At 47.0% G+C, this 25199-nt stretch overlaps 1 pseudogene; it reads left to right on the top strand.

Moving 5' to 3' along the window:
- The first annotated feature begins 60 nt into the window (after positions 1-60).
- Positions 61-22826, top strand: LOC111965426 (protocadherin gamma-C5-like; annotated as a pseudogene).
- The last annotated feature ends 2373 nt before the right edge of the window (positions 22827-25199 follow it).

Below are 25199 nucleotides of genomic sequence, written 5' to 3'. Positions count from 1 at the left end.
GGCGGGGACACTATGTGGGGAGCGAGTCCCGGCTTCTCGGCCAATAGGATACGGCTCTTTGTGTCTGTGTCCCCGCCCCAGAGAGGAGCAGAGCAGAGGAGACGAGTGTGGAGAGTTTTAGCGGATCCTTCATGGAGTTTTACTTTTCCTCTTTTTTATTTGCCGTATAGAATTAGGGCGTCATGATAACTTCTAAACTTCCCACCGCACTTTTTCTTAAACGGAAGTGTTTACCGACAGGCCGGTAGCGTCGTTTTCCCGAGACTATAGATGAGTTACGGTAAAATATTAACTTTGAACATTTTCCATCCCCCGGACCCCTCATAATGGAATCCAGACAGAGGAAAGGCTACGGAAGGTGGCCAGTGCTGAGGCTCTGGTTTTCTCTGGCGTGCTTTACGGGCGCGACCGCGCAGCTCAGCTACTCTATTTTGGAGGAGCTTAGACCCGGGGCGGTGGTCGGGAATATCGCTAAGGATTTGGGCCTCACGGTCCAGAGGATAATTCAGCGAAAATTGCGGGTGATCTCGGAATCTAACGCGCAGTACTTCGAGGTAAACCATGCGACTGGGGATTTGGTTATTAGACAGACAATTGACAGGGAACACATGTGCGAATTAAGTKCAACATGTTCACTACATSTYGAGATTGTACTYGAGRACCCTTTAGCAATACATCGKGTTCTTGTGGATATTGTGGATGCGAATGACAATGCGCCGCAGTTTTCCACTAAGAATATTTCCTTGGAGATATCAGAGGCGGCCGCGYCGGGCACYCKGTTCCGACTGGAGAGTGCGCACGACCCAGATGTGGGTATCAACTCTCTGCGYACTTATCACCTCGCASCCAAYGACYGCTTTGTTTTGAATGTGGAAACGAAAAGTGACGGGAGTAAGTTCCCGGAATTAGTTTTAGAGAAGGCTTTGGATAGGGAGACGCAGGCCTCGTTTCGCCTGTTGCTCACCGCGGTAGACGGGGGAAAGCCGGAGAAGTCTGGGTCCACTCTTTTACTCATAAAAATTCTGGATGTCAATGACAATGCGCCCGTCTTTGAAGAGCCGGTGAAAAAAGTTAGCATTTTGGAGAATGTTGAACCGGGCACTTTAGTAACGAAACTGAACGCGACCGATGCGGATTACGGTCAGAATGGGCAGATCTCCTTCCTGTTTAGTAAATACACGCAGGACCGGGTGCTCAAGCTATTCAGCGTGGATTCTAAAACCGGGGAGATCCGTGTAAATGGCCAGGTGGACTATGAGACAGCGAATGAATATCACATCACCGTGCAGGCCAGGGATGGGGGAACCCCCGCCATGGAGGGTTCCTGTAACATCATAGTTGACGTCACTGATGTGAATGACAATTCTCCAGAGGTAACGTTGACGTCACTGACCAGTCCCATCAGAGAGGACGCAGCTCCTGGTACAGTCATCGCCCTCATCAGTGCAAGGGACCTGGACTCTGGTAAGAATGGGGAGGTGACATTAAAGGTCCAGTCCGGCCTGCCCTTCAAACTCAACTCTGCCTTTGGTGAGCACTACAATCTCGTCACGGATGGCAACCTGGACCGAGAGACCATGGCAGAGTACACTGTGGTCATCATGGCGACCGACGCGGGCTCCCCTCCCCTGTCGTCGCGGACGACCTTCGTGGTCAAGCTCTCAGATGTGAACGACAACGCTCCTTCATTCTCCCAGCCCTCCTACTCAGTGGACGTCCCCGAGAACAACGATCTCAGCACCCCCATCACCATGGTGATGGCCTCTGACCCGGACACAGGGGACAACGCCCGCGTCTCCTTCTCCATCCTGCCCAGCATGGTTCAGGGCTCCTCCATTTCCTCCTATGTCTACATCAACCCAGAGACTGGACATATCTACAGCATGCGTTCCCTAGACCACGAGACCCTCAATGCCTTCCGTATCGAGGTGCAGGCCCGAGACGCCGGGGCGCCACCCCGGRSCGCCAACGTCACCGTGCATGTGTTCGTAGTGGATCTTAACGACAACGCGCCCCTCATCGTATATCCCCCCTTCCCCCAGGACACGGGGCTGCTGCTGAGTGTACCCCAGTCGGCTGGGCCGGGTCATCTCATTAATAAACTAGTAGGGGTGGACCCTGATAGTGGACATAACGCTTGGCTGTTCTACTCCATCGCCCCAGGGCCACACGCTGGTCTCTTCCGCATCGCCCCCCACACTGGGGAGCTCCGCACCGCCCGCAAACTAGCCGAGGAGGAGGGCGGCTCCGCCTATGACATCATCGTGGTCGTCCAGGACAACGGCGAGCCCACTCTCTCCACCACTGTGGCCATCACAGTAACCGTGGAGGAGAAGGGCACCAGCGACGCTGCCACGGACAACCGGAAGACGTCTGCGATGCGTCCCACCGGCATGCCTGACATCACCCTGTACCTCATCATCTCGCTGGCCTGTGTCTCGGCCGTGTTCTTCCTCACCTTCCTCATCCTCATGGTGCGATGCCTCCGCCACCGCAGCGACCTCGGAGGGACAGGCTGCTGCTACAGCCGCCACCGGCCCAGCCGGGCCCACCATCAGAGACCCAGCAAGGACCTCCACCTGCAGCTCAACACAGACGGACCCATCCGTTACATGGAGGTGGTGGGAGGGGCTCAGGACCCCCCAGGAACACGGACCTACAGACCCTGCTACTCCACCATCTCCAGCCGAAGTGACTTTGTGTTTGTCAAGACGCCCATGATGAGTCACAACAACACCCTCAGCATGACACTCAACAGGAAGCACCTAATGAACTCAGCCATTGAGGTGAGGGTGCTGGGGGGAGGAGGCAGGATACTGGCCAATCGAGTATTGTGAAAATCACTTGACCAATGACATAGGTCTGTAAGTACTAGGTTATAAGCATTGGCATTGAAGGTTTTATCCTAAGATCCTGGTCTTTATTGACTTAGCTTACCCAATTGAGCCTGCTGACCTAGACTGACTAAGTCACGTAGCAATGCAGTATTTATCCTAAAGCCTAGTGTTGTTGACCCTCAACCCTCTCTTTATGATGTGTGTGGTATAGTAGATAGCTCATACAACTGTGTCGCCCTGCTAGCCAGTGAGGGGAGGAAATGAAGGAGAGGAGAATTGCTTTAATATTTCATAGGAGATGCAGTCTCCCTCGCTCTCTCTGACTTCCAATTACTAAACAGGATCAGCAGGGAAGCAATGTTCTACAAGAGAATGAGGGAGAGAGAGGGAATGGATGGATAGGAGTGCAGAGAGGGGATGGGGTGGTTTTGACAGATGGAGAGGAGGAGAGTAACGACAGATGAAAATAGATACCAGAGCTTAGAGTAATAGCATAGTGAGATAGGAAGTGGAGGGGAACCGGATGACAGAGAGAGAGGAAGAGAGAGGGGGGGTGGAAAAGAGGAGGGGGTGTGAGGAAGGGGGAGGATGGAACAGAGGGAAGGAAAGAGAGAAAAGGGGGAATGAGTCAAAGAGTAAAGCAGTGTCTGAAAAAAAGAAGGAATTCCAGGGGTCAGCGCGCGACCTCTCACTTCCTGTGGTCCTCTGAACCTTAATTGGTTCCATGCCATGTCTGAGTCACATGGGCAACCGTGACCTCACCCTGTGTGGCTGTCTGTGTGCCTGTGGCAGCAGCTCTAGTCAAACATTCCCAAACCTCATTCCCAGAGCACTTGTTAGGAAATACCATTTCACTCTGTGTTCCGGGGTGTGGATGGAAAGTTATGTTCTGACTGTCCACATGCAGTACATGCAGAGGACCTCTCCCTGTTCACTGACTAACTGTGTATATCTTGATTTCCAAGATGGCTGCCAGTGCTCTAGTTTTGATGATTCATGTGGAGAGACTGTGGCCTCTTTCCCCTATTTACATTTCTTTTATCCTTTTTTAATTTAGCCTAACCAGTGATTATAGTTTTAGTAAAGTCCCTACAGGAAGAGGGCAGTGGGTAGTGTGCTGGTTTAGTTGGTGATAATGCCTCTTGTGTAGGCTATGTGTCTCTGGTGAATTACACAGCTTATATCTCATGATGGGAGAGCACGGGTGTTTTCCTGGTTATCTGATTTTCTATTGGTCTGTTTTTCCTTTCGTGACTGTCATGGTCATCATGACTCTCTCTCTCTCTCTCTCTCGCTCTGTGTGTCTCTCGCTCTGTGTCTCTCTCTCTCTCTGTGTGTCTCTCTCTGTCTGTGTGTCTCTCTGTTTCTCTCTCTCTCTCTGTGTTTCTCTCTCTCTCTGTGTTTCTCTCTCTCTCTTTTCTCTCGCTCTCTCTCTCTCTCTGTGTTTCTCTCTCTCTCTCTGTGTTTCTCTCTCTCTCTGTGTTTCTCTCTCTCTCTTAGGCTGTCCACTGCGGTCGTTAGGGTACCATCTGTCTCCCTGCTCCAGTGACACGTGTAGTACAGCAACGATAGAGGGAGGGTGAGAAGGATGGAGGGAAAGAGAGAAAGACAGTGAGGGAATCACATTACGCACGTGTGCCGCAGTGACAGACAGATTGGCCTCTAATGGACTAGAGCCACAGAGAGGACACAATCAGCGTGTGTGTATAAACAGCGTATAGTCAGGCGCTCCAAGCCCTACAGCAAGATGTAATCTTAGCAGGGCCCTAGGTCCCCAGGGTCCCATTGTGACAAGCAGAGTGACTTCTCCTCTCATTTCAATAGCAGTGTGTAGTTCCTCCGCAAAGGCTTTTTGTATATGGAACCGTCGGAGTGTGTAGTTGTGAACGTGTAGTACTGAGTGTGTAGTACAAACTCCCACCTTCAGGCTATGTGTGTGTGGTCGCATTTACATTATGTGGCTAGATCTGTATGTCAGGGTCGGCGCGCATGCTGGTCACGAGAAAGAGACGTCGATTTTGGACGTTTGTAAAGGTCCTGAGGACGTCGACAGGTGCCTTCGTTGGCGCTCCCCAAAAACAAAAGATGGCACAGCACTTGGCTCAAACTGGCCAGGCTCAGAGCCAGAGCGCACTGTTTTAGACCACCGCGCCGTGGCAGTTCAGTTCTCCAGCGAGCAGGGAGAGTGCTTGAATGATACTTAATGGAAACAGCGTATTGTTTTTGAATTGTTTTGTTTTAAGCCTTCGCCAAGCCACAGCCCTGACATTAACCACTTGGAATTCATTCCCGAAACTTAACCCTTTGAGTTGTTTCTGTTTGAACCCGGTAACCATTCAGAATTAACTCTGTAACCACACAGAATGAATTGGTTATCAACCAATTACGGCACATTCCGAAATGAAACTATGAGATCAGGTTACAGGGCGTGTGGTCACGTGCGACAACTAGATGTGGGAGCGTTTTGTAAAAACTCTGTTCTTACGGATGAAGAAGCAGCACATGCTGCCAATTGGGCCGCATGGCTCGGTGAATCCGTCCCCGAGTCATCTACAGGATCATATGGTGTGAGACTGTGTCTCAGTGTGGTCCTGTGTGTCAGTATAAATCTCACCAAAAGCCTTCCTTTTCATCTCTCATTTTGTCTCCAGTCCTGGACTTAGCCTCCTGGCGGGTCCTACATTGTCAACTCTGTCTCTAGGATCCGTATAGCTTTCAGCATTAGGATTCATGATAATCTGTTTTTTCCTCCAGTGTCATCATCTGAACGGCTTAGGAGGACAATGGAACTGAAAAGCATTTATTGTGATAGCCGGGAGAATATTGTGTGGGAGTTAGTGTGTGGGGATTTGGGTTGGGAGACTGTTAGAAAGACTTCCTCTTTCAGACAGAGCGCCAGGTGCAGTCTAGCCGCAGTTCTGTCAATGCCAAGAGGTGTGGGTGTGAGCGTGTGTATTTTGGTGTGTGTTTGCGTTTGGAAACCGTAACTTCCTCACACGACACACAGCACCAGGTGGGGCCCAGCCTGTGTGAGAACCATGCCGGCGGAAGGTTTGTGTGTGCGTGTGTGTGTGTGTGTGTGTGTGTGTTTCAGCGGGAAGAATCCTGCCGATGAATGTCCTCCCATTCATCAGATTATGGCCAGTGCTCAAAGAGTTAACCTCTCATTGATCCACTGAACCAGATGTGCTTTCTTTTCCGGGGTCGGACTCGGGACGCACACTGGCATGGAGCCCAGATGTTCATGTCCCAGCGATTAGCGCCTCTTTCTCCTGTGTGTCCAGAGCTTTCACTCTGTGATTGTCCTTCTTTATCAGATAAAGATCAGATATGGACTGAGATAAATCCTCAGTCCATACAATTCTCTGCCGTTGTCTGTACAAATAATACTGTTTTCATGTGTACTGAACAAAAATATCAAGGCAACATGTATACTGAGTTATTAAAAAAAAAAAAAAAATGTAACCTTTATTTAAACCAGGAAAAGCCCATTGAGTCCCAGAGTCTCTTTTTCAAGGGAGACCTGGCCAGGAAGGCCAGTATACATGACCAAGTAAATTAGTCAATTGAAATACGTCAATTAGGCCCTAATCTATGGAGTTCACATGACTAGGATGCAGATATGCATCTGTTGGTCACAGACACCTAAAAAAAAAAAGTAGGGGCGTGGATCAGAAAACCAGTCAGTATCTGGTGTGACCACCATTTGCCTCATGCAGCGTGACACATCTCCTTCACATAGAGTTGATCAGGCTGTTGATTGTGGCCAGTGGAACATTGTCCCACTCCTCTTCAATGGCAGTGCGAAGTTGCTGGATATTGGCGGGAACTGGAACACGCTGCCGTACATGTCAATCCAGAGCATCCCAAACATGCTCAATATGTGACATGTCTGGGGAGTATGCTGGCTATGGAAGAACTGGGACATTTTCAGCTTCCAGGAATTGTGTACAGATCCTTGTGACATGGGGCCATGCATTATCATGCTGAAACATGAGGTGATGGCGGCAGATGAATGGCACGACATTGGGCCTTAGGATCTCATTGCGGTATCTCTGTGCATTCAAATTGCCATTGATAAAATGCAATCGTGTTTGTTGTCCGTAGCTTATGCCTGCTCATACCATAACCCCACCACCACCATGGGGCACTCTGTTCACAATGTTGACATCGGCAAACTGCTTGCCCACACAACGCCATACACGTGGTCTGCGGTTGTGAGGCCGGTTGGACGTACTGCGAAATTCTCTAAACAACATTGGAGGTGGCTTATGGTAGAGAAATTAACATTTGATTCTCTGGCAACAGCTTTGGTGGACATTYCTGCCGTCAGCATGCCAATTGCACGCTCCCTCAAAAGTTGAGACATCTGTGGCATTGTGCTGTGTGACCAAACTGCACATTTTAGAGTGGCCTGTCATTGTCTGCAGCACAAGGTGCACCTGTGTAATGATCATGCTGTTTAATCAGCTTCTTGATATGCCACATCTGTCAGGTGGATAGAATATCTTGGCAAAAGAGAAATGCTCACGAACAGGGATGTAAACAAATTTGTGCACAAAATCTGAGAGAAATACACTTTTTGTGCGTACGGAGAATTTCGGGAATCTTTTATTTCAGCTCATGAAACATGGGACGAACACTTTACATGCTGCGTGTATATTTTTGTTTAGTATAGTAGTAGCTTAGGGACATGCACAGGTTGTAAGGCAGTAGGTTCTCTACCTCTTAGTGTAACTCTGTCCAGTGATAGTGGTAACTGTGTTAGAAGCAGTCAGTCTGGTAAGTCTCTATGGATCAGAACAGGAGAACCATAATCCCTATCTGACCTCAGAGCAGACAGAGCTTCTCACTGAGGGAGTTCAGTGGGTTTTTCATCTACTCTGGTCACTTTCTGGTTTCTGCCCTTAATAACTGACTCTGGATCAGCTATCTGGAGCACTGGTCCCTATCAGGAGTATTATGGGTGGATTTATAAGGGCAGAAAGTAAGAACACATTTACTTGAGAACTGTTGATGTTCTAACAGAAGGTGGTGCTCTTAGTAACGACCCTTGACCCTTTTAATGTGTGATCTGTGAACGCAGTAACAGTACAGGACATGCTTACTCAGATCTCATAGCGTTCCGGCGGAACGTCAGCCGAGCCGCGAGTCCGTTTCCTTTTATTCCCTACATGCCTGTGGCGGTACCTGACCTTGGGAATGACCTCTGGGAGTGAGACAGTTTTTTACATTTTTTATTGTGGCTGCAGTGAGCGTCACACTGCTGGAATGTTGGGCCCCCTACTCATTTTCAGATGAAAAATCACTTGTTCTCTTTTTCCCCTTTTACTGCCATGGCGACTGCCGCCAAACCAGCAGAGCGAAAGGGGGAAATATACATCTGTCAGTCTGTCTCTCAGATTGAGACAAAATGCCCACTGGACGAGCGGRGAAGATTAGGTTACACGTCCACCCCCCTGTTTCCTCCCTCCCAGTCATCATTCTGTAATTTAGAGGTCTATTGATAGTTCAAAGACCTGGGTGTTCCCGTTTTATTTACATTCTTGCAAATAATATGTAACCAGATAGCCAACCATTAAAGATGGCCGCCTCGAGTCCATCTGCTCGTCTGGATCCGTCTACAGAATCCATAACAGGATAGAATTTGCACACAGAGCGAGTGATGTGTGTTATTGTGTTACATGCGATGAAATCAGAGACCCTGGGGTAGACTGACATGTACACCCGTACTGGGTCATTTTGGCGCAGCTTGTAAATGACACGCTGGTGGTGAAGGTGTTATTGGATAGCGTGTTTCTCGCTCTACCCCTCTCGCTCTCTCCCCATACCCTCTTCTTCTCTCTCTTCCGCCCTCTCCCTCTCTGGTCTCTCTGTGGTAGGACACTTGTGTTAATAATGCAGGGGAGGCGGGCGGCGGCCCTGCTAGTTTGTCTGGGGAGCCTCTCTCTTCCCTCCTGTTCTCTCCTCCATTGTCGATTAGGAGACAGAGCCGGGAACACAGCCAAGGGTCTATTCACCGCCTCACTGCCAAACCACAGAGAGAGGGAGAGAGAGGAAGGGAGAGGGGAAGGGAAAGAGAGGAGAGAGAGAGGGGATGGGACAAGAGGTAGAGGCGGAAGAAAAATGGATGTGGGTTGGGACTTTAGGATTAAAGAGAGATGGGGGTGAAAGAGAAGGAGGTCAGAGAGAGGCTTTTATCTCTTCTAATAAACAAACAAATCTTCCCTCTCTCCCTCTCTGGTCAATTTCGCACACTGTATCTGTTCATATTAAAACAACAAACAGCTGCTATATTCAGCTGACGCATATTTTCTATGACTGCTCTCTCCCCCCCCCCCCCCCCCATGTCACTCACTCTCCCCCTCTCTTTCTCTCTCTGTCTCCCTCTCTCTCTGTCTCTCTCTCCCCCTCTCTTTCTCTCTCTTACACAGGCACTCAATTAGCTTCTATCTCTCCCAACAACCACTGACTGCGTGAGGAGTCCTTTGGGCACTCAGTCATGGCCCTGGGGATCTTAATGCCTCTAGTAGCATGTCAGAGTTCTCATCGCTGTGAATCAGCCAAGACCACATTTTAGACCAGCACTGTTTGTGTGTCACCTATTTGTATTGACCCCGGTGGATCAATGTTAGGGAGTTTGTCATCAATGAAGCCCTCGTCTTGTCTGAATCTGAGAAACAAAGACATTGATCATGTAAAAGCTTCAGTGGAGGCTTTATAAAGTTTAGACGCGCTGTAGTGAGGACAGAGTCATCAATGCAACAACAAGGACCGATCTCTACTGCATATCTTGTGGAATCCCATACATTTGGTTGAGTTTTTGTTTTGTGCCCGTAATTGGGAGCGGAGTCCCCGTCTCTGTGTGTGCCTCTGTGTGTGCCTCTGTGTGTGCCTCTGTGCGCTTCACTGACGTTTTCTGCTCCATGGATTTCAGAACAAAATGGCCACCCATCCAGGCTGAGAGATGTATGCCTTTTTATTCAGCCCCCTGACCACAGGCAGAAAGACTACACGCGAGAGGAGGCTGGTGGGAGGAGCTATAGGAGGACAGGCTCATTGTAATGGAACGGAGTCAAACATTTGGTTTCCATCTGTTTTATACCATTACATTGATTCCATCCCAGCCGTTACAATGAGACCTCCTATAGCCCCTCCGACATGCCACCTCTGACACACACACACGGATGGACAGAGACTGGAACGATACACGCATAACGTCCTGTTGGTGTGTAGAAACAGAGATTTGACGTTGTATTTTGTGTTCTCTTCACAGCAAAAGCCTCCTAACGCCGACTGGCGCTTCACCCAAGGACAGAGACCTGGACCCAGTGGGTGAGTACATAGACTCTTACACACACACACACACACACACACACACACACACACACACACACCACACCCACCACACAACAACCACACACACACACGAGATGGGGAGACATAGATTGGAGCGATGGCTAGCAAAGAGAGGGAGAGAGAGACGGGATTGAGGAGAAGCTGTGGTCCTGTGAGGCTCAGTCGGTAGAGCATATGGGCAGCATACATCAAATGGATGCACGCATGACTGTCAGTCGTTTTTGAATTATTTAGCATTAGATATGGCATTGGGCTCCTGAGCGGCGGAGCCATCTTAAGGCGCTGCGCCACTCGGGAGTGCAAGGGGCGTCACTGCAGACCCTAGTTCGAATCTAGGCTGCATCGCATCCGGCCGTGATTGGGACCCCATAGGGCGGCGCACAATTGGACCAATCTGTCCGGGTTTGGCCGGGGTAGGCCGTCATTGTAAATAAGAATTTGTTCTTAACTGACTTGCCTAGTTAAATAAAGGTTAAATAATCAAATAAAAAAGACTTATATTAGGAAGCAGTAGGAACATACTCTGCTTACGGGCCCATTGTGCGCAGCGGAGGTGATATCAGCAACTGAAGCACATTGACTTTGTGTAGATGAGAATCTGGAGCTCCTGAGATTCCATCTGAGCCCTGACTCCTCTGAGTGAACAGTCAGATTCTCCAGGCTGCTCTCTGCCTCACACACAAAATGGCCGCCATTCCTCTCCTCCTCCTCTACTCTCACAGAGTCTGTGTGCCATCACTCAGTATGCTGAGTAGAGGAGCAGAGTGGGGGGGGGGAAGGGAGAACAAAAGTGCACTAACTATACACATTCTAGCTCATTGATCGCTTTTGTGTTTCCATCTGGGTGTAGATCTGATTGATCACTTGTGATTTACTGTTTGGACATCAGTGATTGGCTGTTTTCATGGTGGTAGAGGGGAAACTGCATCTACTGACATAAATCAGTTTGTGTGTGTGTGTGTGACTGTTTGCCTCCTTCATCGGTTATTTGGCCTACATTGTGTGCCAAACTGCTGATCACGCCGCAACAGTTCCCAAAACAAGAACTTTTACACACACATTCCATGAGTCAAGAACCATCTGAGTGAGTGAGTGGGTGGGGTGGGTGGGGGGGGGGGATATCCGTCCTAGCTTGCTTCTCCTACCACTCGGGACACCCAGTCAGTTTTAACAAGGAACAAAAACATGAGAGCTTTCCATGTTGGAAGCCACTGAGGTCATGGATACATTGGAAAACGATCCATTTGGAAAAAGCTGGCTTCTTCTTTGAGACGTTATATGGATGTCAAAGGCGCAACACTTTCCACAGAAACGCGGAGCTCCGCTGAGCTGATGTTGCCCTGGTCTCTTCCTGGCCTGTAGATCCAGATAGAATACTGTAACACTCCTCTTGTGTTTCCAGTCTCTACAACTACAACGGCGATCACATGAGATGGACGCCGAAGCGAGGCACAAGGTATCGACGTGTGTGTTAGCATAGAGAGTGTGGTCACTTCATGGCCTCGACAACTTGTTCTGGATCAGTTTGTTTTGAGGCACCCGTAAATAGGTCATGTTGAAACTRTTTGTAAGGGAAACTGATCTAAAACCAGTTGTTAAGGGCAGAGAGGAGCTACGGTGGTTCTTCCTGTAGGTAGGTAGAGCTCTGCAGTACTGTGTGTAGATACCCCTGACCCGTTAGCTATAGTGCAGATTCACTAGCCTGTGCCGAGCTGRGCTATTGGTCTCTCTGTGAAAGTCCGACTTTGATGAGGATCTCCGATTGGTTCACTTCGGTGCAGTGTGATGTTTTTAGTTTGTGCGCTGTGTGTATTTCGTGGTAGTTTTACTTAGCGTGGTGTGGTTGTGTAATCAAAGACTATAGAATATTTGTCCTTTTTAGTTTGGTGTAAAATGTGTTTTATCCCAAGTAGAGAGTGTGCGTTGAGTCTGCTGCGTTTCCCAGACACAATGACACTTGTAGATATCCTATATTACGATGTGGTCTTCTTCTCATATGCCTTTTCCTGGTGGCCAGAAAAGAGGGCTTTGAAACGACTGTCTGATGAGAGATTGGACCCAGCTGGCTGAGAGGGCATTGAACAGGAACGTCTAATGGAATGTAATCTACTTTATAGAAGGATTGGACAAGAGTTCCCATAGTTGAAGTGGACAGTAGAGTTTAGGAAGCGGTTTGAAAAGCTTATCTAGATAAGATGCCTGTTTCATGCATGGTTACAGAAGCAGCTCTGACTGACCAGTTAGAATGACCCCTCTGGACATGACCAGTCATCATCTCAGCCACAGGAAGAGATAGTCCTGAAAGCAGGAAGTGATTATTTGGACCACAGGAAGTCATAGAGCAGGGAGAGGCTAATTAGTGATAAACAAGGCGTCCTCTTTGTCTCTCTAGTCCACAAAAGGAAACCAATCAAAATGGCAGTCCTGCTGGCTCCACTTACCACGCTTTAACCTGGTCTGGTTCTCATTTGGGATGCTGGCACTGGTCAAGGACTCTTTCGCACTTTGGCACATAAGTAATACCCCCTTTAAAAATGTGGCTGAACATTTTGGCAAGCTGGACCGCACCACTTCTTAAAAACAAAAATCTTGATCTCTCTCTCATCTCCCTCTCTCCATCCTGGTTACTTTCTCAGTCCATATGCCTTTGTCCAGTGGGTTTTTAATTGGTTCCAAGCAGAGACCAAAGGAAGGGCATTCGCTTTTTTTTTTTTTTACTGCAGCCAATAACACACACACACACATTCTTTTTTTACTGCTGCTCATACAAGGCAGTAAGCTGGATGTGAGACTCTCACGTCCTTTTAACCCCTCGCGTGCCATTCTGTTTCTTCTCTGGCGCTTCAAGCAGGGGCACAGCCTTTACCCACACCCCCTGGTCTACTGCTTTGACCATCAAACAGCTACTGAATGGTCCAATCACTGAGGGAGTGATGTGGATCAAAACCACAGTAGAAATGCCAGACCTCAATCTCTCTCTCTGTGTGTGTGTGTGTCTCTCACTAAGAGGTATGGGAGTTGGTGTAAGTCGGTGAGTGTAATCAAGAGCAGGTCTACTCCTTTTCTTCCTCTGCATGCAAAATGAGACTTTAAACAAACAGCCCTTTGAAGATTTACGCTGCCCGTATGGAAATGTTCAACGCTCCGTGTGTGTGTGTGTTGTGTAGCCAGCTGTTCCCTTTTAATGTGGTGCCATTATGTTTCATCACATTTACTACGTTGTGTTGTGCTGGTGGCCATTGTTTAAATAGTGAGCCAACAGGTTTCAGGTACTTTTATTTCCATTTCCAGCAGACATTTTGAGCAAAATGTTTGTAACATAAAACCGCAGTATCGAATCACAATACATTTCGTATCGGCACCTACAGTACCAGTCAAAAGTTGACACACTCTCTCTTCCAGGGTTTTTCTTATTTTGGCTATTTTCTACATTGTAGAATAATAGTGGATACATCGACACTATGAAATAACACATACAGTTGAAGTTGGAAGTTTACATACACCTTAGCCATACATTTAAACTCAGTTTTTCACAATTCCTGACATTAATCAGAGTAAAAATTCCCTGTCTTAGGTCGTTTGGATCACCACTTTATTTTAAGAATGTGAAATGTCAGAATAATGTAGAGAGAATGATTTATTTCAGCATTTGTTTTTCTTTCATCACATTCCCAGTGGGTCAGAAGTTTACATACACTCAATTATATTTGGGTAGCGTTGCCTTTAAATTGTTTAACTTGGGTCAAACGTTTTGGGTAGCATTCCACAAGCTTCCACAATAAGTTGGGTGAATTTTGGCCCATTCCTCCTGACAGAGCTGGTGTAACTTGAGTCAGGTTTGTAGGCCTCCTTGCTCGCACACGCTTTTTCAGTTCTGCCCACAAATGTTCTATGGGATTGAGGTCAGGGCTTTGTGTGGCCACTCCAATACCTTGACTGTGTTGTCCTTAAACCATTTTGCCACAACTTGGAAGTATGCTTGGGTCATTGTCCATTTGGAAGACCCATTTGCGACCAAGCTTTAACTTCCTGACTGATGTCTTGATGTTGCTTCAATATATCCACATAATTCCCCTTCCTCATGATGCCATCTAGTTTTGTGAAGTGCACCAGTCCCTCCTGCAGCAAAGCACCCCCACAACATGATGCTGCCACCCCCGTGCTTCACGGTTGGGATGGTGTTCTTCGGCTTGCAAGCCTCCCCCTTTTTCCTCCAAACATAACGATGGTCATTATGGCCAAACAGTTCTATTTTTGTTTCATCAGACCAGAGGACATTTCTCCAAAAAGTATGATCTTTGTCCCATGTGCAGTTGCAAACAGTAAACATTGTTGGAAAATTTACATTTGTCATGCATAAAGTAGATGTCCTAACCGATTTGCCAAAACTATAGTTTGTTAACAAGAAATTTGTGGAGTGGGTTGAAAAACGAGTTTTAATGACTCCAACCTAAGTGTATGGTAAACTTCCGACTTCAACTGTATGGAATCGCATAGTAACCAAAACCGTGTTCAACATCAAAAATACATTTTAGATTTGAGATTCTTCAAAGTAGCATTACTCTTCACAGCTATTCTCTCAACCAGCTTCATGAGGTAGTCACCTGGATGTATTTCAATTAACAGGTGTGCCTTGTTAAATGTTCATTTATGGAATTTCTTTCGTTCTTAATGTGTTTGAGCCAATCAGTTGTGTTGTGACAAGGTAGGGGTGGTATTCAGAAGATAGCCCTATTTTGGTAAAATACCAAGTCCGTATTATGGCAAGAAAGCTGAAATAGGCAAGAGAAAGGACAGTCCATCATTACTTAAGACATCAAGAAGCACTCAATCCGGAAAATTTCAAGAACTTTGAACATTTCTTCAAGTGCAGTCGCAAAAACCATCAAGCGCTAGATGAAATGGCTTTCATGAGGACCGCCACAGAAAGGAAAGACCCAGAATTACTCTGGCTGCAGAGGATAAGTTTTTAGAATTACCAGCCTCACAAATTGGAGCCCAATAAATGCTTCAGAGTTCAAGCAACAGCCATATCTCAACATAAACTGTTCAGAGGAGACTGCGAATCAGGCTGTCATGGTTGATTCGCTGCAAAGAAACCACTACTTAAGAACACCAATAATAAGAAGAGACTTGCTTGGGTCAAGAAACAACAAGCAATATGCATTAGACTGGTGGAAATCTGTCCTTTGGTCTGATGAGTCCAAATTTGAGATTTTTGGTTTATCCGCTGTGTCTTTGTGAGACGCAGAGTAGGTGATCAGATGATCTCCGCATGTGTGGTTCTCACCGTGAAGCATGGAGGAGGAGGTGTGATGGTGTGGGGGTGCTTTGCTGGTGACACTGTCTGTAATCTATTTAGATTCAAGGCACACTTAACCAGCATGGCTAACACAGCATTCTGCAGCGATACGCCATCCCATCTGGTTTGCACTTAGTGGGACAATCTTTGTTTTTCAACAGGACAATGACCCAAAACACACCTCCAGGCTGTGTAAGGGCTATTTTACCAAGAAGGAGAGTGATGGGGTGCTGCATCAGATGACCTGTCCTCACAATCACCGACCTCAACCCAATTGAGATGGTTTGGGATGAGTTGGACAGCAGAGTGAAAGAAAAGCAGCCAACAAGTGCTCAGCATATGTGGGAACTCATTCAAGACTGTTGGAAAAGCATTCCTCATGAAGCTGGTTGAGAGAATAGCAAGAGTGTGCAAAGCTGTTATCAAGGCAAAGGGTGATTACTTTGAAGAATCTMAAATCCAATTTGTTTTTTAACACTTTTTTGGTTACTGCATTATTCCATATGGTTTATTTCATAGTGTTGATGTCTTCACTATTCTACTACAATGTAGAAAATAGTACAAATAAAGAAAACCCTTGAATGCGTAGGTGTGTCCAAACTTTTGACTGGTACTGTAAGTATCAGCATAATATTGTATAGTTAGGTCCCCTGGACCTTGTGTGTGTGTGTGTGTGTGTGTGTGTACGCCATCTTCGTTTCTCTGCGTTGCCTGCAGGCTGTGTCTGCTAATCATCAGACCCTGTAACTTGACATCAAAGACCACCAACCGTCACACCAGGGACCAGCAACACACAATAACACAAGCAGAAGATATTACAGTTCTAAAATGGCCGCTGGTTGTTGACATATGTGTCCTATCTCTCGCTCTGTCCCTGCAGGGCTGGAGGTCCCCCTGAGATGGCCATGGGAACAGGACCCTGGCCCAACCCCCCCACTGAGGCCGAGCAGCTCCAAGCCCTGATGGCCGCAGCCAACGGTGAGTCCAACACTTCTCCATTCAYCTCTCTATTTTTCTATCCCATCYTTCTATCACTTGTTCCCATCCTCTACCACTCTCTCAGGCCCTCTTTTGTTATGGTCTACCTGCAGACCCTCCATATCATACTCTATCCCTCTCTTTTCATCACCACCACATGCCTATGCCTCTGACATTCAATCATTTCCTCTCTCTCATTGTAGTGTTGTATAATGGAGAGAAGGGCAGAGTTGGGGGAGAGGGGAAGGTAGGTAGGGAGGGGTCAGGGTTTGTTCCTGTTTGGTTAGAGGGCATGCAGCCAGACTCATTGATAAAGCCCTCTCTATCCTCATTGATGTTCTATGGCCCACTGTACTGGCACACACACACACACACACACACACACCAGTTCAAAGACTATATCAAATGCTACCAGCAGTACTCCAGATATATACAGTAACTATTACAGAAACCTGTTTAATGCAATAATATTACTGTGCTTAGTGTTTGCACTGTATACAGTTCCCACACCTGCAAACATATATTGGCAAACAGAACGCACAGTGTTAGCACACACACATGACACAGACACACACAGTGTTAGCACACACACATGGCACAGACACACACAGTGTTAGCACACACACATGACACAGACACACACAGTGTTAGCACACACACATGACACAGACACACACAGTGTTAGCACACACACATGACACAGACACACACAGTGTTAGCACACACACATGACACAGACACACACAGTGTAGCACACAAACACATTTCTTGCCCGTGCAAGAGCAACGATTCAGAGCTCTATGACATCACAGCCCTTCCCTTCCCCCTATGCTTTTTCTGCCGCAGTTACTGCGCACACACACACACACACACACTGCGAGTGACTCATTCTTGGGCTGTTGCTGCAGATTGCCTTCTAATCAGTCTAACACAGAAACACATCAGATTGGCCTTGAGAGCAAGGCCCACTAACACACACACCCCTGTGTGGTAAGACCTATTACCACACAGACTTCTGTCATTGTTTCCATTGTGATTACTACCATTGACACATCAAATGAAATCTATTTTTATTTGTCACATGCTTCCTAAAACAACAGGTGTAGACCAGCAGTGAAATGTTTACTTCCGGGTCATTTTCCAACAATGCAGAGTTTAACGTAAAGAGAAAAAATGACACAAGGAATAAATACACAGTGAATAACTATAATGAGTAACAATAACATGGCTATATACAGGGAGTACCAGTATCGAGTCGATGTGCAGGGGTACGAGGTAATTTAGTAGCAGTCTTTTTAGCAGTCTTATGGCTTTGGGGTAGAAGCTGTTCAGGGTCCTGTTGGTTCCAGACTTGGTACACTGGTACCGCTTGCCATGCTGTAGCAGAGAGAACGGTCTGTGGCTTGGGGTGGCTGAAGTCTTTGACAACTTCTTGGGCCTTCCCCTGACACCACCTGGTATAAAGGTCCTGGATCGCAGGGAGCTAGGCCCCAGTGATGTAGTGGGCTGTACTCACCACMCTCGGTGGCGCCTCTTGYGGTCGGATACCTTGCAGTTGCCGTACYARGCGGTGATGCRGCCAGTCCAAATGAACTTTTTGAGGATCTGAGGGCACWTGCTAAATATTTTCTGCCTCCTAAGGGGGAACAGGCATCGTCGTTCCCTCTTCACAACTGTGGACCATGTTAATTCCTTAGTGATGTTGACACCGAGGAACTTGAAGCTCTTGACCCGCTCCACTATCGCCCYGTCAATGTGGATGGGGGCGTGCTCGCCCCTCCATTTCCAGTAGTCCACRAACAGCTCYTTTGTCTTGCTRATATTGAGGAAGAAGTTGATGTCCTGGCACCACACTGCCAGGTCACTGACCTTCTMCCTATAGGCTGCCTCATCATCGGTTATCAGTCCTACCACCGTCTCGTAGTCAGCAAACTTGATGAAGGTGTTGGAGTCGTGCGTGTCCATGCAGTCCTGGGYGAACTGGGAGTACAGCAGGGGACTAAGCACGCACCCCTGAAGTGCGGCCCACGTGTTGATGGTCAGAGTGGAGGATGTGTTGTTGCCTACCCTCACCGACTGAGKGCGGCCCGTTAGTAGGTCCAGGATCTAGTTGCAGAGGAAGGTGTTCAGTCTCAGGGTCCTGAGCTTAGTGATGAGCTTGAAGGACACTATGGTGTTGAACGCAGAGCTGTAGTCCATGAATAGCAATCTCACATAGGTGTTCCTCTTATCCAGGTGGGGGAGGGCAGTATGGAGTGCAATAGAGATTGCGTCATCTGTGGATCTGTTTTGGCGGTATGTCAATCGGAGTGGGTCCAGAGTGTCTGGGATGATGGTGTTGATGTGAGCCATGACCAGCCTTTTCAAAGCATTTCATGGCTATAGATGTGAGTGCTGCGGGGGTGAGTGCAAAAGATGTGAGTGCTACCCCCTTCCTCAGACACACACACACTCCTCCCTCCTAGACGCTGCTCACACACACACACACCGGACATGATCCTGAGGTTTCCATTGGGAGAGTGATAGAACGTTCTGTCTCTGGCTGGATGATGTCTATTGGTCATCACAATGAGATGGAGGAAACACTCCTTCAGACAGAGCCGGAGCCTGGCTACCAGACGAGTCACGATGACGACTGGAAACAGAGGGATCAGAATGTTATTCAAGGCAGCTAGATGTTTATGCAGTAGTGCCATCGGTGCCTGCTGTTCCTTGACACTATCAAACAGCGGTTGCACAACCAGGATAGCACAGCCAGTTACAAAGCAGAAACAACATTGTGGAAGAAGCTGTTGTCCCAGATTTTCTCTGAAGTCTAATTATACTAGCTTGAGTGTGTGTGTGTGTGAGCGTGTGGTGAGAGCATGTGTGTGTGTGTGTGTGTGTAAGCTTGTGTGTAAGCATGTGTGTACATATATATATGTGTGTGTGTGGTGTGTTATAATATGTGGTGTGTGGGTGTAAGCTGTGTGTGTTTACGGCTGCCTGCGCTGTGTGTAGCAGAGCCAGAGAGCAGGGAAATGCGGAGGGGACGTGGTGTGTGTGTCCTCGGTAGCTCTGCAATGCAGGGGCTGGGAGAGAATTACGAGCTAGAAGCTACGTCACCCGCACACAGCCAGAGCACACATAATGGAAAAAGACACACACACACACACACACACAGCAATGAACACAGACGCCACCATAAATGCAAAATGTTCTCCACCTCGACAAAATGTCAGCAACTTCACCATTTTGTAACACCAGTCTCTCTCTCTCTCTGGTCTTTCCTCTTTTTTTCCTCACTCACACTCTTGCAGTCTCTTCTCAATTCTCTTATTTTCAGTCCAATTAGCTTTACATAAGCAATGCTAACAGTTTCACCAAAGCAATGAGTGCTTTAGCATATATACAAGTCACAATGGAAATGTAACAAATCGTGGAGCATACAATGTATATTGGCAGGTCATCACTGCAATGTCAGAACACTTATTCATATGTTTCCATCTCTCCCTCCTCTCCTCCTCCCCCTCGCTTGCCCCTCTTTCCCCCAGAAGTGAGCGAGGCGACCGCAACCCTGGGGCCGGGCACCATGGGACTAAGCACCCGTTACAGCCCCCAGTTCACCCTGCAGCACGTGCCCGACTACGTCAGAACGTCTCACTCCCTGGCAGCACCGCCACCTTGACCTCCAACCCCAGCAGCAGCAGCAGCAGCAGATGCTGATGCAGCAGCAGATGGCAGCCCAACATCAGGCACTGCAGGCCCAGCCCTCCGAGGCCGCCGCTCAGCCTGAACCCCCCAAGGCTGCCAGACCCCCGCCTCCAAGAAGAAGTCCACCAAGAAGGAGAAGAAGTAGGATGGGTGGAGGATGGATAGATATGGAAAATACGATGAGAAAAGAGAAACCGACCCGATGAGAACTGAAATCCCCCCCCCTGCTACCAACCCAATCCTCTACACCTCCTCTCAATGCGTTTACTCTAACCAGGGTCTGGATTCTATTGGTCACGCTCAKATGATAACACGAAATGTGGAGATGTTTGCGAATGTTTGTCTTTGGCCTCTGGAATGGGTTGAAGGTTTAAGAGCGAACAGCGTTGACATTTTGTTTTTGTTTTGTTTTCTTTCTGAAAGCTATCTAGAAATAGTTGTCTTTTTGGAAAGCCTGTGTCCTTTAAAAAAAAACAAGTATTAATACTATTTGCAGATACGGAAGACATGCGGGTTCAGGGGGGATTTTGTTTTGGTTAAATCAATGAATTTGAATTCACTTCAGACACAACAGTTTGAGTGGAAGCAACTTTGCTTGRATAACAAGGCTTTGGCCAGTGACGTATTCACAGGTGGATATTTTAACGATGTTCCATAAGATGTTTCATGTTGGATTATAATTATAATTCCTTWTTTTCCTGAGATGGAAAGTAGATCCTTGTTGACTATACTAGATTGCCATGATAAGATTCCTATATAGGATCAGCCTTATAGGATCCTACACCACAGCTCTTTGGGACACGGGAATGGGTATTCCATTGCACTGGTACAGTAGTATTCCACTCTGCATGTCCCTATGTGTTCAAACCACAGACCTTCTAGAAGATTCAACTATGCATTGAATAATGTTGCAACGAGGACGACCACCTTAAAAAAATACAGGTCGACGAATGCCCTCGTAGCATTTACCTGACGTGGTCGCTAAAAACGATAAATATTATTTTGTAAGCATAGTTAAATGGTAAGATTTGAATCTTTCACTGTTTTTATGACCTGAGCATGAACCCTATTAGAAAACTAGCACTGAGGGGGAAGGGCATGTTATAGTACTATCAGCCCTATTTGCTGGCTTGGTGGCATAGTAGGCGCTGCCCCTTTTTAAAACTACCCAGATGGGTATAGAGACCCTCCTGCTGTCCACCCATGCACCTCTATCCCCTCCTCAACCAGATGATGTGCCCTCCCCTCACTGGCTGTCCCACTTTGAGAGCCAGACCATAGAGATGCACTGTTCATACTATAAAGATGAGACGCAGGGTAAAAAATAACTTCAAAGTAGAGATCTTTAACGGCGTGCTTAGGAGGTAGACACTTCTTAGGCCGCTAAAGTCTAGATTGAGTGTTCATCCCTTGCTACGTACCCTGAAGTGCTGATGATTATATTTCTTGATGTGGGAAGTGTTTTTTGATGACTCAGTAGTATAAGATAAGTATGAAGTCTTTTCTTTGCCGTCAGTCCGTCCGTCTGTCCGGCAACTAGCTGGACACCACTGCATGAAGAGGCAGCTTGCAGGCTGGGTTCAAGGGGGAGTGGAGAGGGGTGGGCTGAGGGGTACGACGTCTGGGTTGGTACAATTAGATTGACGGGGAGGGGGGCAATGACCTTGGCCCTACTCACTGAATGTACACAGGCACCACTGTTGACCCTCCCTCCTAGTCCACCCCTAAACATCCTCTAATGCACTGACCCAGGTTAGAGGTCAACAGAGACAAGCACATCCCTCCATGTCACAGAGGAGATACCACTTCAGAAGCAGGGAGGGGGGACAGAGTTAGCTCCTCGCTGTATCTATCCCCTCAGTGTAAATCCCTTCTGGCAACGCTAACCTCAGACTCTCCCCTTGCTTCCATCCCTCCACCCCCTGGTCCTGTGAAGGCTCTTCCCCTCTGTAAATAAACACTAGTCCTGTCGATGGTATGAGCCAATTGTTTGTATAGTACGGACCACATCCAGAATTTTCAAACTAAAAGTCCCTACTCCTCAAGGCGTGGCTTACTGGAATGTGTTGTATTTGTTTTTCAAGAAAAATAAGAAAACCACAGCGGGAGAAAAAAAACGATCTCTGAAATGTTCTTCAACAGTTTTTGTTGCAATGTAGTAACTAAGCACCATGAAGGCCAACTAACTAACTCTTCAGTGTAAATATAAAGAAAGTTGCTAATAACTTTAGACGATAAGTAAACAGAGTGACACACACGTAGACTAGTTAACTTGTGATATGTGTTGCGCATATTATTGTGTTCATTTTCTCTATCTCTATTTTACTACCCTGTAAAGAAACGAAACAAAAAAAATGATATTGAAAAAATGTTTCTATCCTTCTGTAACCTTTTTCTGTGCTTTATATTTCTTGTGCATTTGCGCAAGAATGCCTCTGTCCATATGAGCAAATTATTATAAATATTATATATGTGTGTACGTCCGTCCGCTGCTGAATTAATCCTCTCTCGTGCTGTAATATCTTTCTTATGAAATGCTTAGACCTCCTACGCTCCTCCCGGTGTTAATCTCTTCATTTTTATGCTAATATTTATATTGCTGTTTTATTTTCTCTTGAACACTGACATTTCAAATAAAAGGCTCTGAAATCATTAAACGCTCATCTTCCGTCTTTTCTAAACATCCGTCTCGGTTTGTACGGTAACTAAAATACAATAACTTTATTTTTCCCGAGGGAACTTCAGAGGGTGTCTTTTTGTTCTGTATAAAATCACAATACAAAAAGTCAACACAATTCACAGTGCAGAATGATACAGTATTCAAGACAAACACAAAGTCCCTATGAATATAATTGGGTTCCTTGAGTGGTGCAGCAGTCTAAGGCACTGCATCTCAGTGCTAGAGGCGTCACGACAGACCCTGGTTTGAGCCCGGGCTGTATCACAACCAACCGTGATCAGGAGTCCCATAGGGCGGCACACAATTGGCCCAGTGTCGTCCGGGTTAGGGGAGGGTTTGGCCGGGGTAGGCCGTCATTGTAAATACGAATTTACAGATTTTAAATTGTAGCATAATCACATATCATGATTATAGATGGGCCTACCCAAGGCATTACAGTCCATCAAATAAGTAAGTATTCCAGTCTTTTGTTTGCCAGGGGTTTTAAGTGACAGTAGTTCTGCATCAGTTCACTGAGTGGTTGTAGTGTTTCTCTGTTTTAACTGTGGCTCACATCCACCAAGCTTCATCAGCACCACGCTCTCCCACAATCCTCTGCTCCCAGCAGACTCCGCTCCCTCCCACGCCCGTTTGAAGTATCTTCTGCAGTGTGAATACGGAGGGAAATGGGATGAGGGGAGGGTGAAAGAGGAGACGATGTTTCCTCAGCAGAAATGTGTTATTCTCCTACAGTCTTCTAAGTGAATGTGGACACACATTATGCAATACATATCTGTAGACTAATTTGGGGATTTAAATGAATCACATTCCATACGTATGTAGGGCAATCTTTGGAACTATGCAGAACACTATACAGAAATGTATGGGAAGAAGGTCAAATGTTGAGCTTCTAGGTACATTAGCCCAGTGCTATATAACCACTACACTTTTATACTAGGCTACACAATTCTATGTAATTGTTGAACTACTTTAGCGTCACAGTGATCTAATTAAGCAATAAGGCACGAGGGGGTGGGGTATATGGACAATATACCACGGCTAAAGGCTGTTCTTAGATACAGCCCTTAGCCCTGTGTGTAGCTCTGTCCTTGAGCTGTTCTTGTCTATTGATGTTCTGTATTATGTTTCATGTTTTGTGTGGACCCCAGGAAAAGTAGCTGCTGCTTTTGCAACAGCTAATGGGGATCCTAATAAAATACCAAATACTGTCAATATAACACAAACCCACGAGGTGCCTTATTGCTATTATAAACTGTTCAGCCAATCAGCAAATCAGCATCCAGGGCTCGAACCACCCAGTTTATAATACAGAATCATTCATACGATAACACATCGTGGCTTCTGCTTGACTAGCATCAGTGGGATCCTAGGGGCTTCGATCCGGACCGCGGAAGATCCGCGTTACAGCAGGGTTGACATTTCAAGGAGCTTGCCGATTCAGCAGACATGCAGCGTTTACCATTCCTTGGCCCATTTTGAATCTAGGCCTTAGGCGACACCTCGCGGAACCCAATTGAGAAACACCTTGAGCTCATTATTCTGGTGGTGTAGACAGAGCTGGGGTGTGATTCAGAGGGATACGGCTGTTGTCCTGCGAGCGTGATTAAATTCCGCCGACAAGGGTTCAAATCCCGCTCGTCTTTATCTGTTATAGCCTGAGGGGATTGTTTAAATAGGATGAACAGGTAGGTGTCATCAGGCCACTAGCGTGGCTCAGGGAGGTTAATGCATGTGGCCAGCACCAGTGTCATTATGGCAAACACAGATTCAAATCCCACCCGTACTCGTCTGTTAGCCTGTAATAGGACGAAAAAGCCAGTGAGAACAGAACTGTGGTTTCGGATCAGAGGCTTAAGGCAGGTGTCAACCACTACAGGCTCTGTTCCTGCAACATGGGTTTAAATCTTGCTCTTACTTAAAGGAAAATTCCACCCAAAAACTGCGTTAAAGGGAAAACTCCACCCAAAAATGATATTTCGGGAATTTCTTTCACTAGTCCATTGTTGACACAGTCTCAAAATGTTTCGCTTGTCAGCAATCCAGTTTTCAAGCTATGCGACTTCCAAAAATACAGAAATCATCTCCCGTATGACGCATTTTGCGTAGCATCTGACGATGCAAAATGCCTCCTACGGGGACGATCTCTGTATTTTGAAAGTTGCATAGCTTGAAAACTGGATTGCTGACAAGCAAAACCCTTTAGGGACTATGTCAACAACGGACTAGTGAAAGAAATACCGAAAGATCATTTCTGGGTGGAGGTGTCCCTTTAACGCTGTTAGCCTAAACTGTTTGGTTAAGGAGAAGAAATGAGCAGGTAGGTTCAGAGCTCAGGTGTAGCTCAGGGGGG

The sequence above is a fragment of the Salvelinus sp. IW2-2015 genome, linkage group LG6.1, assembly GCF_002910315.2.
Source record: "Salvelinus sp. IW2-2015 linkage group LG6.1, ASM291031v2, whole genome shotgun sequence".
Classification (NCBI taxonomy): domain Eukaryota; kingdom Metazoa; phylum Chordata; class Actinopteri; order Salmoniformes; family Salmonidae; genus Salvelinus; species Salvelinus sp. IW2-2015.
This window is presented reverse-complemented; position numbering and strand designations above follow the sequence as displayed.